Source organism: Xenopus laevis, chromosome 7S (assembly GCF_017654675.1).
Source record: "Xenopus laevis strain J_2021 chromosome 7S, Xenopus_laevis_v10.1, whole genome shotgun sequence".
Taxonomy (NCBI): Eukaryota; Metazoa; Chordata; class Amphibia; order Anura; family Pipidae; genus Xenopus; species Xenopus laevis.
This window is the reverse complement of record NC_054384.1, coordinates 49,184,099-49,194,652: the sequence shown is the minus strand read 5'-3', so window position 1 is coordinate 49,194,652 and position 10,554 is coordinate 49,184,099.

Below are 10,554 nucleotides of genomic sequence, written 5' to 3'. Positions count from 1 at the left end.
CTGCTCTCTTCTACATCTCGGTTGAGGCAAAGGCAAGATCAATCCTTGACATAGCGCCCCTCAAGTAACAAGAAAACATACGCACTGAAGGATTACATGCCCTCCAAACATCTACCAACCCAGCCATACTTGCCCAGGCTTTCAGACTGCCAGACCCTACTCTGCTCATGGTGGCTAGTGTAAGGCAATCTTTGACCCCTTCCATTACTGCATTAAAGTCTCCCATAATTAGTAGTGGATCGGGGGGAAGAACACCAACCAATGGAAGAAGCTCGTAAAGGAGTTCATCTTTAAAGGGTGGTGGGAGATATATGTTCACTATGATGTGCGAGAAACGAGCAATTGAGGCATGAAGTAATTAATGTAATCGGCCTTTTGGAGATGCAGGGAAGTGACTTTTTAATTAACACTGAGGTCAATCTGGAGTAGTTTGAGTAAACTGCATGGTAAGCATGGGCTATCCATGGCTTTTTAAATGTGATTGGGTTAGAGAATTTACAGATATGTGTCTCCTGAAGACAGATAATATGAGTGTGGGTTTTAAGTAAAAAAATTAAAGACCAGGGACCTTTTCAGTGGGGAATTTAACCCTCTAACATTCCATAAAGCAGCTGTTATTTCTGACATTTCATAACACCAGCAATATTGTTTCTTTGCTCCCCCTTAGAGAAAAAGTAGAGTAGGAAAAAGAGTAAAGAGGTGAAAATTGAAAGATAGGAGTAGAACAATTATCCCAATGTATCCTACCCTACTTCCCCTATACTGGAGGAGTTTTTGTAAGGAGCGCGGTCCAGCGCATCCTCTCCCGCCGGCGTCCCATCCAAGATGGCGGCGCCTAGGGCAGGCCACGTGGGAAGACGGCAAGGGCGCCGCATCTGGACTCTGCGAACTTGCGCCAGCGTCAAAACGTGCCACGTCATCGCGCAACGTCAGCACGTGACGCATGACGTCACTACGCACGTTTTGGCACCAAAAATCAGTTTAAAAGGACGGTTGAGACTCTATACCTTTGCCCGTGTATAGGTTCTACTTTATTGTGTTCCTGGGTGCGTCTATTGTGTTTTGGATTCCTGATATCGACCCTGCCTGTTCCTGTTTTCGACTTCTTGCTGCCTGAACTGATCTCCTGCCCGTCTGACTATCCTAACTCTTGACCCCATCTTGTACCGCGAACCGTGTTTAGAAACCTGCAAGCTTCCTCCTTGGTCCACACTGCAAACTACGCCTTCGGGCCCTGACAGTATACACGGGCCATGGACCCTTCCGAGGAAGCTCAACCTTTACCCGACTTCGGAAGAGCCTTCCGTGGGCTGGCTTCTCGCATGGAGTCTTATGAGGCCCAGCAGACTCATTTTGGCCAAGCCTTGGAGGCCATTCTGGACAAGCTGTCAATTAACCCTCCATCGTCTGCTGCTGTGGCCACCCCACCTGCTGTGCCATTTTCTACTTCAAGTCCTGAGCCCAAGGTACCTGCTCCTCCTCTCTACAGCGGAGACCCCCAGGCTTGTCGGGGCTTCATTAATCAATGCCTGATACAGTTTGAACTTCAGCCTTCATTGTACGTATCTGAACGAGCTAAAGTGGGGTTCGTCATTTCCCGTCTCCAAGGGAAAGCATTGGAATGGGCATCGCCTTTATGGGAGAAAAATTCTCCGCTCATTCAGGACTGTAACTCCTTTCTCCAGTCTTTTCGGACCATCTTTGATGCTCCTGGCCGGGTTACTACAGCCTCTTCCCGTCTGCTGCAGATTCGCCAAGGGAGTCGTTCTGTCAGCGAATATGCAATTGACTTCCGTACCATAGCGGCAGAAACAAACTGGAACAATGATGCTTATCATGCGGCCTTCTACCAGGGGCTCTCCAGTCGTATCAAGGACGATTTGGTCTCCCGCGATATCCCGGAGCTGTTGGAAGATCTCATCGCTCTGGCCATTAAGATCGATACTCAAATGCAGGAACACCAATCTGACAGGGAGAGAAGCAAGAAATTCCTGCCACAGCTGGCTCCACGATTTCAGAGATCGCTGCTTCCTGGTACCCCTGCTCCGGTTCCTTCTACCTCCTCTGAGGAGCCTATGCAAATTGGCGGAGCCCGCTTATCCGAAGAGGAGAAACTGCGCAGACGTACAGCTGGTCTGTGTCTGTATTGTGGTGGCAAGGCCCATTTCGCCTTTAACTGTCCAGTGAAGCAGGAAAACTTCCGTGCCTAGGTAAGTTTGGGGAGACTCACCTGGGCGGAATTGTTCCTTCTCCCCATCAATCCTCTCATCGTTTTTTACTCCCTGTGCAGCTTCAAGTCTCGTCCGAGAGAATCTTGACTCAAGCTTTTCTGGATTCTGGCGCTGCTGGAAACTTCCTTGACCACTCTTTTGCCATTCATCACAACATCCCTCTCCACTCCTTGACATCCCCTCTCCGGGTCCTGGCAATCAACGACAGACCACTCTCCACAGCGTTCATCTCTCATGCTACACAAGAACTTTCTGTTACGGTTGGAGCCTTGCATGTTGAGAGACTTTCTTTTCTTATTATTAACTGCCCTTCCACACCTGTAGTCCTGGGGTTGCCCTGGCTGCAGCTCCACAATCCTACCATCGATTGGGTTGAAAGTCAGATTTCTCATTGGAGCCTATATTGCCAGCAGAACTGTTTAAACTCTAATACAGTACAGAAATTATCCTCTGTCTCAATAAATCTTCACTCTCTTCCTCCTGCATACCAGGACTTTTGTGATGTATTTTCTAAAAAATCTGCCGAAACCCTCCCTCCTCATCGACCATATGATTGCCCTATTGATCTTCTCCCTGGTACCATGCCTCCTCGTGGCCGTACCTACCCACTGTCTCCGTCAGAAACCAGAGCCATGAAAGACTACATTCAAGAAAACCTGCAGCGAGGGTTTATTCGTCCTTCTTCCTCCCCTGCCGGGGCTGGATTCTTCTTTGTAGAGAAAAAAGATGGCACTCTTCGACCTTGCATCGACTACCGGGGTCTCAATAAAATCACTTCGAAGAACCGGTATCCGCTACCCCTTATCACTGAGCTCTTCGATCAACTCAAAGGAGCCCGTATCTTCACCAAGCTGGATCTCAGAGGTGCATACAATTTGATCAGAATCCGAGAGGGCGACGAATGGAAGACCGCTTTCAATACCCAAGACGGTCACTATGAATACCTTGTCATGCCGTTCGGGCTCTGCAACGCGCCCGCGGTCTTCCAGGAGTTTGTTAATGACATTTTTAGAGATCTGCTTGGTGTTAACGTAGTCGTTTATCTAGATGATATACTCATCTTTTCCAAGAATCTGGTTGAACACAGAGTCCATGTTCAGGAGGTCCTCTCTCGTTTAAGGAAGAACACACTCTATGCCAAGCTTGAGAAATGTTCATTCGAAACTTCCAAAATTCCGTTTCCTTGGTTATATAATAAATATAATATATGACGATATTCACAGATCATAAGAACTTAGAATATATTCAAGCTCTCAAACGTCTTAATCCCAGACAGGCTCGGTGGGCTCTGTTCTTTTCTCGCTTCAATTTTATCATTACTTTCCGCCCTGGTTCCAGAAACAAAAAAGCAGATGCCTTGTCTAGAAGTTTTTTCCCGGTGGATTCTTGTCTAAAGGACGATGATCCCATCGTTCCTCCAGCAAAGATTGTTGCTGCTTTATTCCCTTCCATGGCATCACAGATCCTGTCGGCACAATCCTCTGCACCTTCTGATACACCACTTGGGGTGGCCTATGTACCCCCGGACCTCCGCCAGACTATTCTTCGTCAGTCTCATAATTCTAAGCAAGCCGGTCATCCCGGAATCAAGAAGACGACTGAATTATTGTCTCGTCTGGTTTGGTGGCCTTCTCTACGGAGAGATGTCAAAGATTTTGTATCTTCCTGTTCTGTGTGTGCCGCTTCGAAGTCCAGTCATTCTTCTCCTATGGGGTTACTACTACCACTGCCTATCCCCGCTTGACCCTGGACACACCTTGCCATGGATTTTATTGTGGAACTTCCTCCTTCCCGTGGTTTCACAGTCATCTGGGTCGTAATCGACAGGTTCAGTAAAATGGCCCATTTCATTCCTCTCCGCAAATTACCTTCTGTTATTGAACTCTCAAAATTATTTATCCAGCATATTCGTCTCCATGGTTTTCCCACTGAAATTATTTCTGACAGAGGCTCACAATTTATTTCAAAATTCTGGAGATCCTTATGCAAATCCCTCAACATCTCTCTACAGTTTTCGTCTGCATATCACCCTCAGTCCAACGGTGCCTCTGAACGTGTCAATCAAGCACTAGAACAATTCTTAAGATGCCATATTTCTTTGTGTCAGGACAATTGGGCTGAGTTACTCCCTTGGGCCGAATTTGCTCACAATAACTCTCTGCATTCTTCTTTCGAGAGATCTCCTTTTTTTTGTGTGTATGGTCAGCACCCTTTGGCTTTTCCACAAGACGTTCTTCTCTCCAATGTACCTGCAGCCAATGATCAAGTGGCCCATATGTCCGCAATTTGGCAAGCTACTAAGACCAATCTGGAGAAAAGTTCCATTGCTCAAAAGACTTTTGCCGATAAGAAGCGGTCTTCTCCCCCTCCATATGCTATTGGGGACAAAGTATGGCTTTCCACCAAGAACATCCATCTCAAGATTCCCTCCGCTAAATTGGGTCCCAAGTTCATCGGCCCTTTCCCCATAATCGAACTTATCAATCCTGTAGCTGTTCGCCTTCAACTACCATCCGAGATGCGGATTTCTAATGTGTTCCATGTGTCCCTTCTTAAACCTGCATTGATTGATCATTCCTCATCTTTTCCTGCTCCAATATCCGTGGACGGTCATGTTGAATTTGAGGTGGAGAAAATTTTAGATTCTCGCATATCCAGAGGTACTATTCAATATTTGGTGGAATGGAGAGGTTTCGGACCCGAGGAATGCTCCTGGATCAGACATTCTGATATCCATGCTCCACGTCTTCTAGAAAAGTTCCATAAGAAATTTCCTTTTAAACCCAGTCCTGGTGGTCCGGAGGCCCCCTGTGGGGAGAGGGGGTACTGTAAGGAGCGCGGCCCAGCGCATCCTCTCCCGCCGGCGTCCCATCCAAGATGGCGGCGCCCAGGGCAGGCCACGTGGGAAGACGGCAAGGGCGCCGCATCTGGACTCAGCGAACTTGCGCCAGCGTCAAAACGTGCCACGTCATCGCGCAACGTCAGCACGTGACGCATGACGTCACTACGCATGTTTTGTCGCCAAAAATCAGTTTAAAAGGACGGTTGAGACTCTATACCTGTGTATAGGTTCTACTTTATTGTGTTCCTGGGTGCGTCTATTGTGTTTTGGATTCCTGATATCGACCCTGCCTGTTCCTGTTTTCGACTTCTTGCTGCCTGAACTGATCTCCTGCCCGTCTGACTATCCTAACTCTTGACCCCATCTTGTACCGCGAACCGTGTTTAGAAACCTGCAAGCTTCCTCCTTGGTCTGCACTGCAAACTACGCCTTCGGGCCCTGACAGTTTTGTACCCATAACATTTTAAACCCTTGAGGGGTGCGCCTAAACTGTGCAGCGCCTGAAACACTTAAACAATATGTACAAAATACAAGTAACACATTTCTGTAGTAAAGATTACAAACAGTTGTTAACATAAACTTGAAAAAATATCAACCTTTTTGATGCTCCATGAACCCGCAGCCCATAAGGATTTTTCTGGCTTAATAAGCTGTGGAAGCCTAGGACAAAGCCAGGCACCAGTTTTTGGTTTAGGTAAATTGCTCAGCCCTGTAAGGGATTATAGGCTAGTTGGCCTATTACATTGAGGTAAAGGTTGACTCAAGAGCGTCGATCCAGCTGTTGGATGGCTTCAGTTGGGGAGTTGAAGAAATTATTCTTTTCATCTACCTAGACCCAGAGCTTTGCCGGGTACAGCATGGCGTATTGCAGGCCTGCCTCTCTGAAGTGCAGTTTCACCAATGTGAACTGCTGGGGGTGCTTGCAAAGCTTGTTGGAAAAGTCCGGATATAGTGAGATAATTGCATTCTCATACTTTAACTTTCCTTTCTGGCATGCTGCTGCCAAGGCATCGTCCCTGAAATTTAGGAGCCAGGCTATTATGGGCCTAGGTGGTAGGTATTCAATGCGCACTCTCTATGATGAAAGTCGGAGAGAAGGTACCTGCTCCAAGCTCCTCCTTGAGACAAGTTTTTAGGAACTTTGTGGCATCGGGCCCTTTCGCTTTCTCTGGGAATCCAACAAACCTAATGTTGTTTCTGCATAGCCGATTTTCATTTGGCATCAGCTGCCTCCAGCCTTCGGTGGAGTCTATGCTGTCAGGTAATGGGTTACTGGTGTCCTTCAGCTCGCTTATTCTACTTTCGAATGTGCTTGTTCGTTCTCTAATTTTCTGGAGATCCTGCCTCAGGATGCCAAAGTCCGTTCTTAGTTCCTCGACTAAAGCCATCGTTGCTACGTGGCAGGTTTGTATAGTAGTTTGTATTGTCGCAACTACCTCTGCTAGATCAGTGGTATCGCCTGCATCCATTAGACTTCATAGCTCGGGTTGTGATTGGCCAGGTTCTTCGTTTGAGGCATCATTTGGGTTCCCTACTGAAGTTGGTGATGGGTTGGATGTAAATGAGTGCGCTGCTTTTTCAGTGACTCAGGCCTGGACTGATCCACCATTTTGTTGAGCCACATCTGGTCTCAGAGATGGGGCCGAATGTCAGAGTTTTCTGTCCCGGTTTGCCTTTTTTTACCTGGCTGACTCTCGATAATTTTGGTCAGCCCATAGTCAGTTTATATGTTGGCAGTGTCAGGATAAATGGTGGATTTGGCAGCGAAGCAAAGGTTTCATGCGTCTGCTCACATCGCTAGTTGGCCAGCTGTTTGAGCATTGTTCCAAGGGGCAACAAAGTTTCAGCAAAGATGTAGGAATTTTGAGTAAATTGGTTGGAAACATATGTAGATGCACAATAAGTTGCCCCATCTGGGACACCCCAACGAGGAGATGGTGTCCAAAATCCTGGGAATTGGGTTACGGTGCCCTTTAAGGATCTATAAGAAAGCAGGATTCCCCATGACAGGCAGATTAGATAGGGACCTTTGGGAGACTCTAATCAGGCAGATTAGATAGGGACCTTTGGGAGACTCTAATCAGCACTCATTAATAGTGGCTCAAGAAAAAGGGTTAGAAAGTCAGGCAAAGACATGGTTAACTGAGAGTAGAAAGAAACCAAACAGATTTGTAGAATGTTTTTATAATGGCACATATAGATACACAAGTAAAGGAAAGCTTCCTGCCTCCTGGCATACTAGATGATTAAAATGATCCTGATAATGAGATTGCTCTAACCATTTGTATCCCTAAGAGGTGACGAGCAACCGAAAACACACAAAATTCACAAAAGATAAGACACGATATTAAAGAGTATTTAGAAAAATATGATAGTCTATGGGGATATTTTACAAGGTGGACAACAGAATATGATGCAGCCAGTAAACAAGTGAGGGATATATTAGTTGAGAACATAGGGGCTAGCAGAAGGGGAGCTAAAGAATTCCAGAAATGATATTATATTTACAAAATTTTTTTAAAACAATTTGAGGAAGCAGAGGCCACTCTATCCCACTAACACAAGCACATACAATGTCTCTTTATCCCTCTCTCACTAATATAGGAAAAGACACACTACCTTCTGCTCCTCCCATGGATGTGGTAAGTAAATATCAGGCCCGGACTGGTAATCTGTCCATTCGGGCAAATGCCAGAGGGACTGCTCTATCCTGTGATCAAGTGGGCCAGCCGCTGCACTTTTCTGCTATTAGAAGAAAAAATATATTTTACGAGCAAGGAGCGCACAGTTCAAATAGTTCAAGTGCGCATGCCAAAGCTATTCCAGAGGGAGGGCAGAGAGCGAGTGAGTGAGTGAGGAGAATTTAATGCTGCAACTTTACTGATAAGAGTGTGGCACATCTTTCTCTCTGCCTCTGACTGCTCAGTTTAGGGTTTCCCTCACATGCTGCCTTCCAGTCTTCTGTTTGATTTCGGACAGTCCCTCTCCAGTCTTGGCCCTCCTTCCTTGCAGCCACCCCCGTCTCAAGTTTTACCACTCCTCATGTCAGCTCTGTCCAGCTTCCTCCCTTCAAGGTGCTTCTCTGGTCTCCTTCCTTGCTTGCATGGTCCCTCTCTGCTCTCACTCACTGTAACACACTCTCTCATTCCCACCTCCTACTTTCAATCCCCTGTCTTGTTCTCTGTCCTACTCCCCCACCTCTGTTCTATTTCCTTAACCTGAAAATGATGACATAAACCATGGCAAGCAAGAAGGCAAGGGCAGAATACAGCAAAGAAATTCAAATAAAGGCCCCCAAAAAAGAGGGAAACATAAGCAGAAAGCTGAAATCGAGGAGGGGGAGGGTTTTTTCAAAGGCATAGCATATTAATAAGTGTCATTTAGTAAAATGTAAGCAAAGCCATTCTTTACATTTTAAGGCACATACAAACTGTAAATTATAATTCATAATGTACCCCCTAATTTATCAAGATATAATTAATCACCTCGCAGAATATCTTTATAAATTACAGTAGGGGGGTACATTATCCAATATATATATATATATATATATATATATATATATATATATATATATATATATATATATATATATATATATGAAATATGCATGTGTGTAAGTAAAAGACCAGCACGCATTTATGTGTGGGCTGCTTTGATTTTTTTGCCATGGTTGCTTTTTACTCCGGCCCTGGTACATATCCACTGTGAACACAAGCCATATTCGAAGGGGAGGGTACGACAGATAAATATAGTGTGACTTGGTATCAGCCTTTTCCCTGTTCTGAACAATTAGCCCTTTTAAAGGGTGTTCCAAACCCTGACATTAATCCAGCAGGGTTTGTTAAAAAGCTCAAGGCTATACAGACAATTTACACCGCAACACAAAGGGACATATAACAGTTTATGAAATTGGGATTTGGTCCAAGGGTGTTGCCCATTTTGGAAGCCTGTAAAGCCCACATGGTAAAGGAGGTTGATATGGAGAGGGACATGGAAAAAATTAGGGATAAAAGGGGGGGAGAGGCATTAATTCAAGCCTTAGAAGAACACTGGCTGCTGGACAAAGCAAATTAAACCTGGGCACGTGCCACCAGCCTCAAACAGACAGGTGAAAAAAAAAAGGGGTGAACAATCTCCCCACCAAAACACCATGGATTCTGGGGCAGGGGAAGTGTCAGCCTAGGAAACAAGCCAACCTGTGTCCACTTACTCTTTAACAACCACCCAAGCTCCACTCCCCCGAGGCAATTGTCTCTCTCTGGCTCCAAGTGGCACCATATCCTACTTTGAAAAGTCTAGTGGATACAGGGGCAGCTAAGACTGTACTAAAAGCTGATCAAGCTGATCAATTATTGAATGACAATGATGTAATTGGTGGGGGCTGGGTGGTAAGCACATAAAAATGAAGGAAATTAAACCAATATCTGTAAGAGTGGGCAATTAGAACTTACATAGTTACATATTTAAATCAGGTTGAAAAAAGACAAAGTCCATCAAGTTCAACCCCTCCAAATGAAAACCCAGCATCCATACAAACACCCCTCCCTACTTTAACATAAATTATATATACCCATATCTATACTACTATAGAGTTTAGTATAACAATAGCCTTTGATATTATGTCTATCCAAAAAATCATCCAAGCCATTCTTAAAGGCATTAACTGAATCAGCCATCACAACATCACTCGGCAGTGCATTCCACAACCTCACTGTCCTGACTGTGAAGAACCACCTACGTTGCTTCAATTGAAATTTCTTTTCTTCTAGTCTAAAGGGGTGGCCTCTGGTACAGTGATCCACTTTATGGGTAAAAAGGTCCCCTGCTATTTGTCTATAATGTCCTCTAATGTACTTGTAAAGTGTTATCATCTCCCCTCGCAAGCCCCTTTTTTCCATAGAAAACAACCCCAACCCTCATAGTTTAAGTCTTCCATCCCTCTAACCATTTTAGTTGCACGTCTCTGCACTCTCTCTACATCATTGTTGGTTTCTGATACTGTACCTGTAAATCTCTTGGGGGCAGATATTTTGTCACAAATACATGCAGGTACATAATTCACTGAAGATGGAGTGCACCTCACAAGTCCCCTAGCTGATAATGTTCTAATGATGTTGCTGCTGTTTTGTGACCAGTTTCCAAGCAGAAAACAGAGGATATTGAACATGAACTAAAAGAGGTGCTTGTGTCCCTGTGGGAAAAAGGTAAATATGACATAGGAACATTGTCTGTTCCTCCTGTGCACATAAAACTAAAGGAGGGAGCCATATTGCCCCAATAACCTCTAAGTGCACAGCAAATTGAAGGAATTAAAGAGCAAATTGAGGAAATGAAAAAGTTGGGGTGCTCATGAAAATGAGGTCACCAGTTAATTGTCAATTTTCCCCTCATTCTATAATAGAAATCATAAATCACATACAATCTTTCAGCAACAAGACTAACATGTATGAAGTAGCTTTACTAACACCATCAAATCTA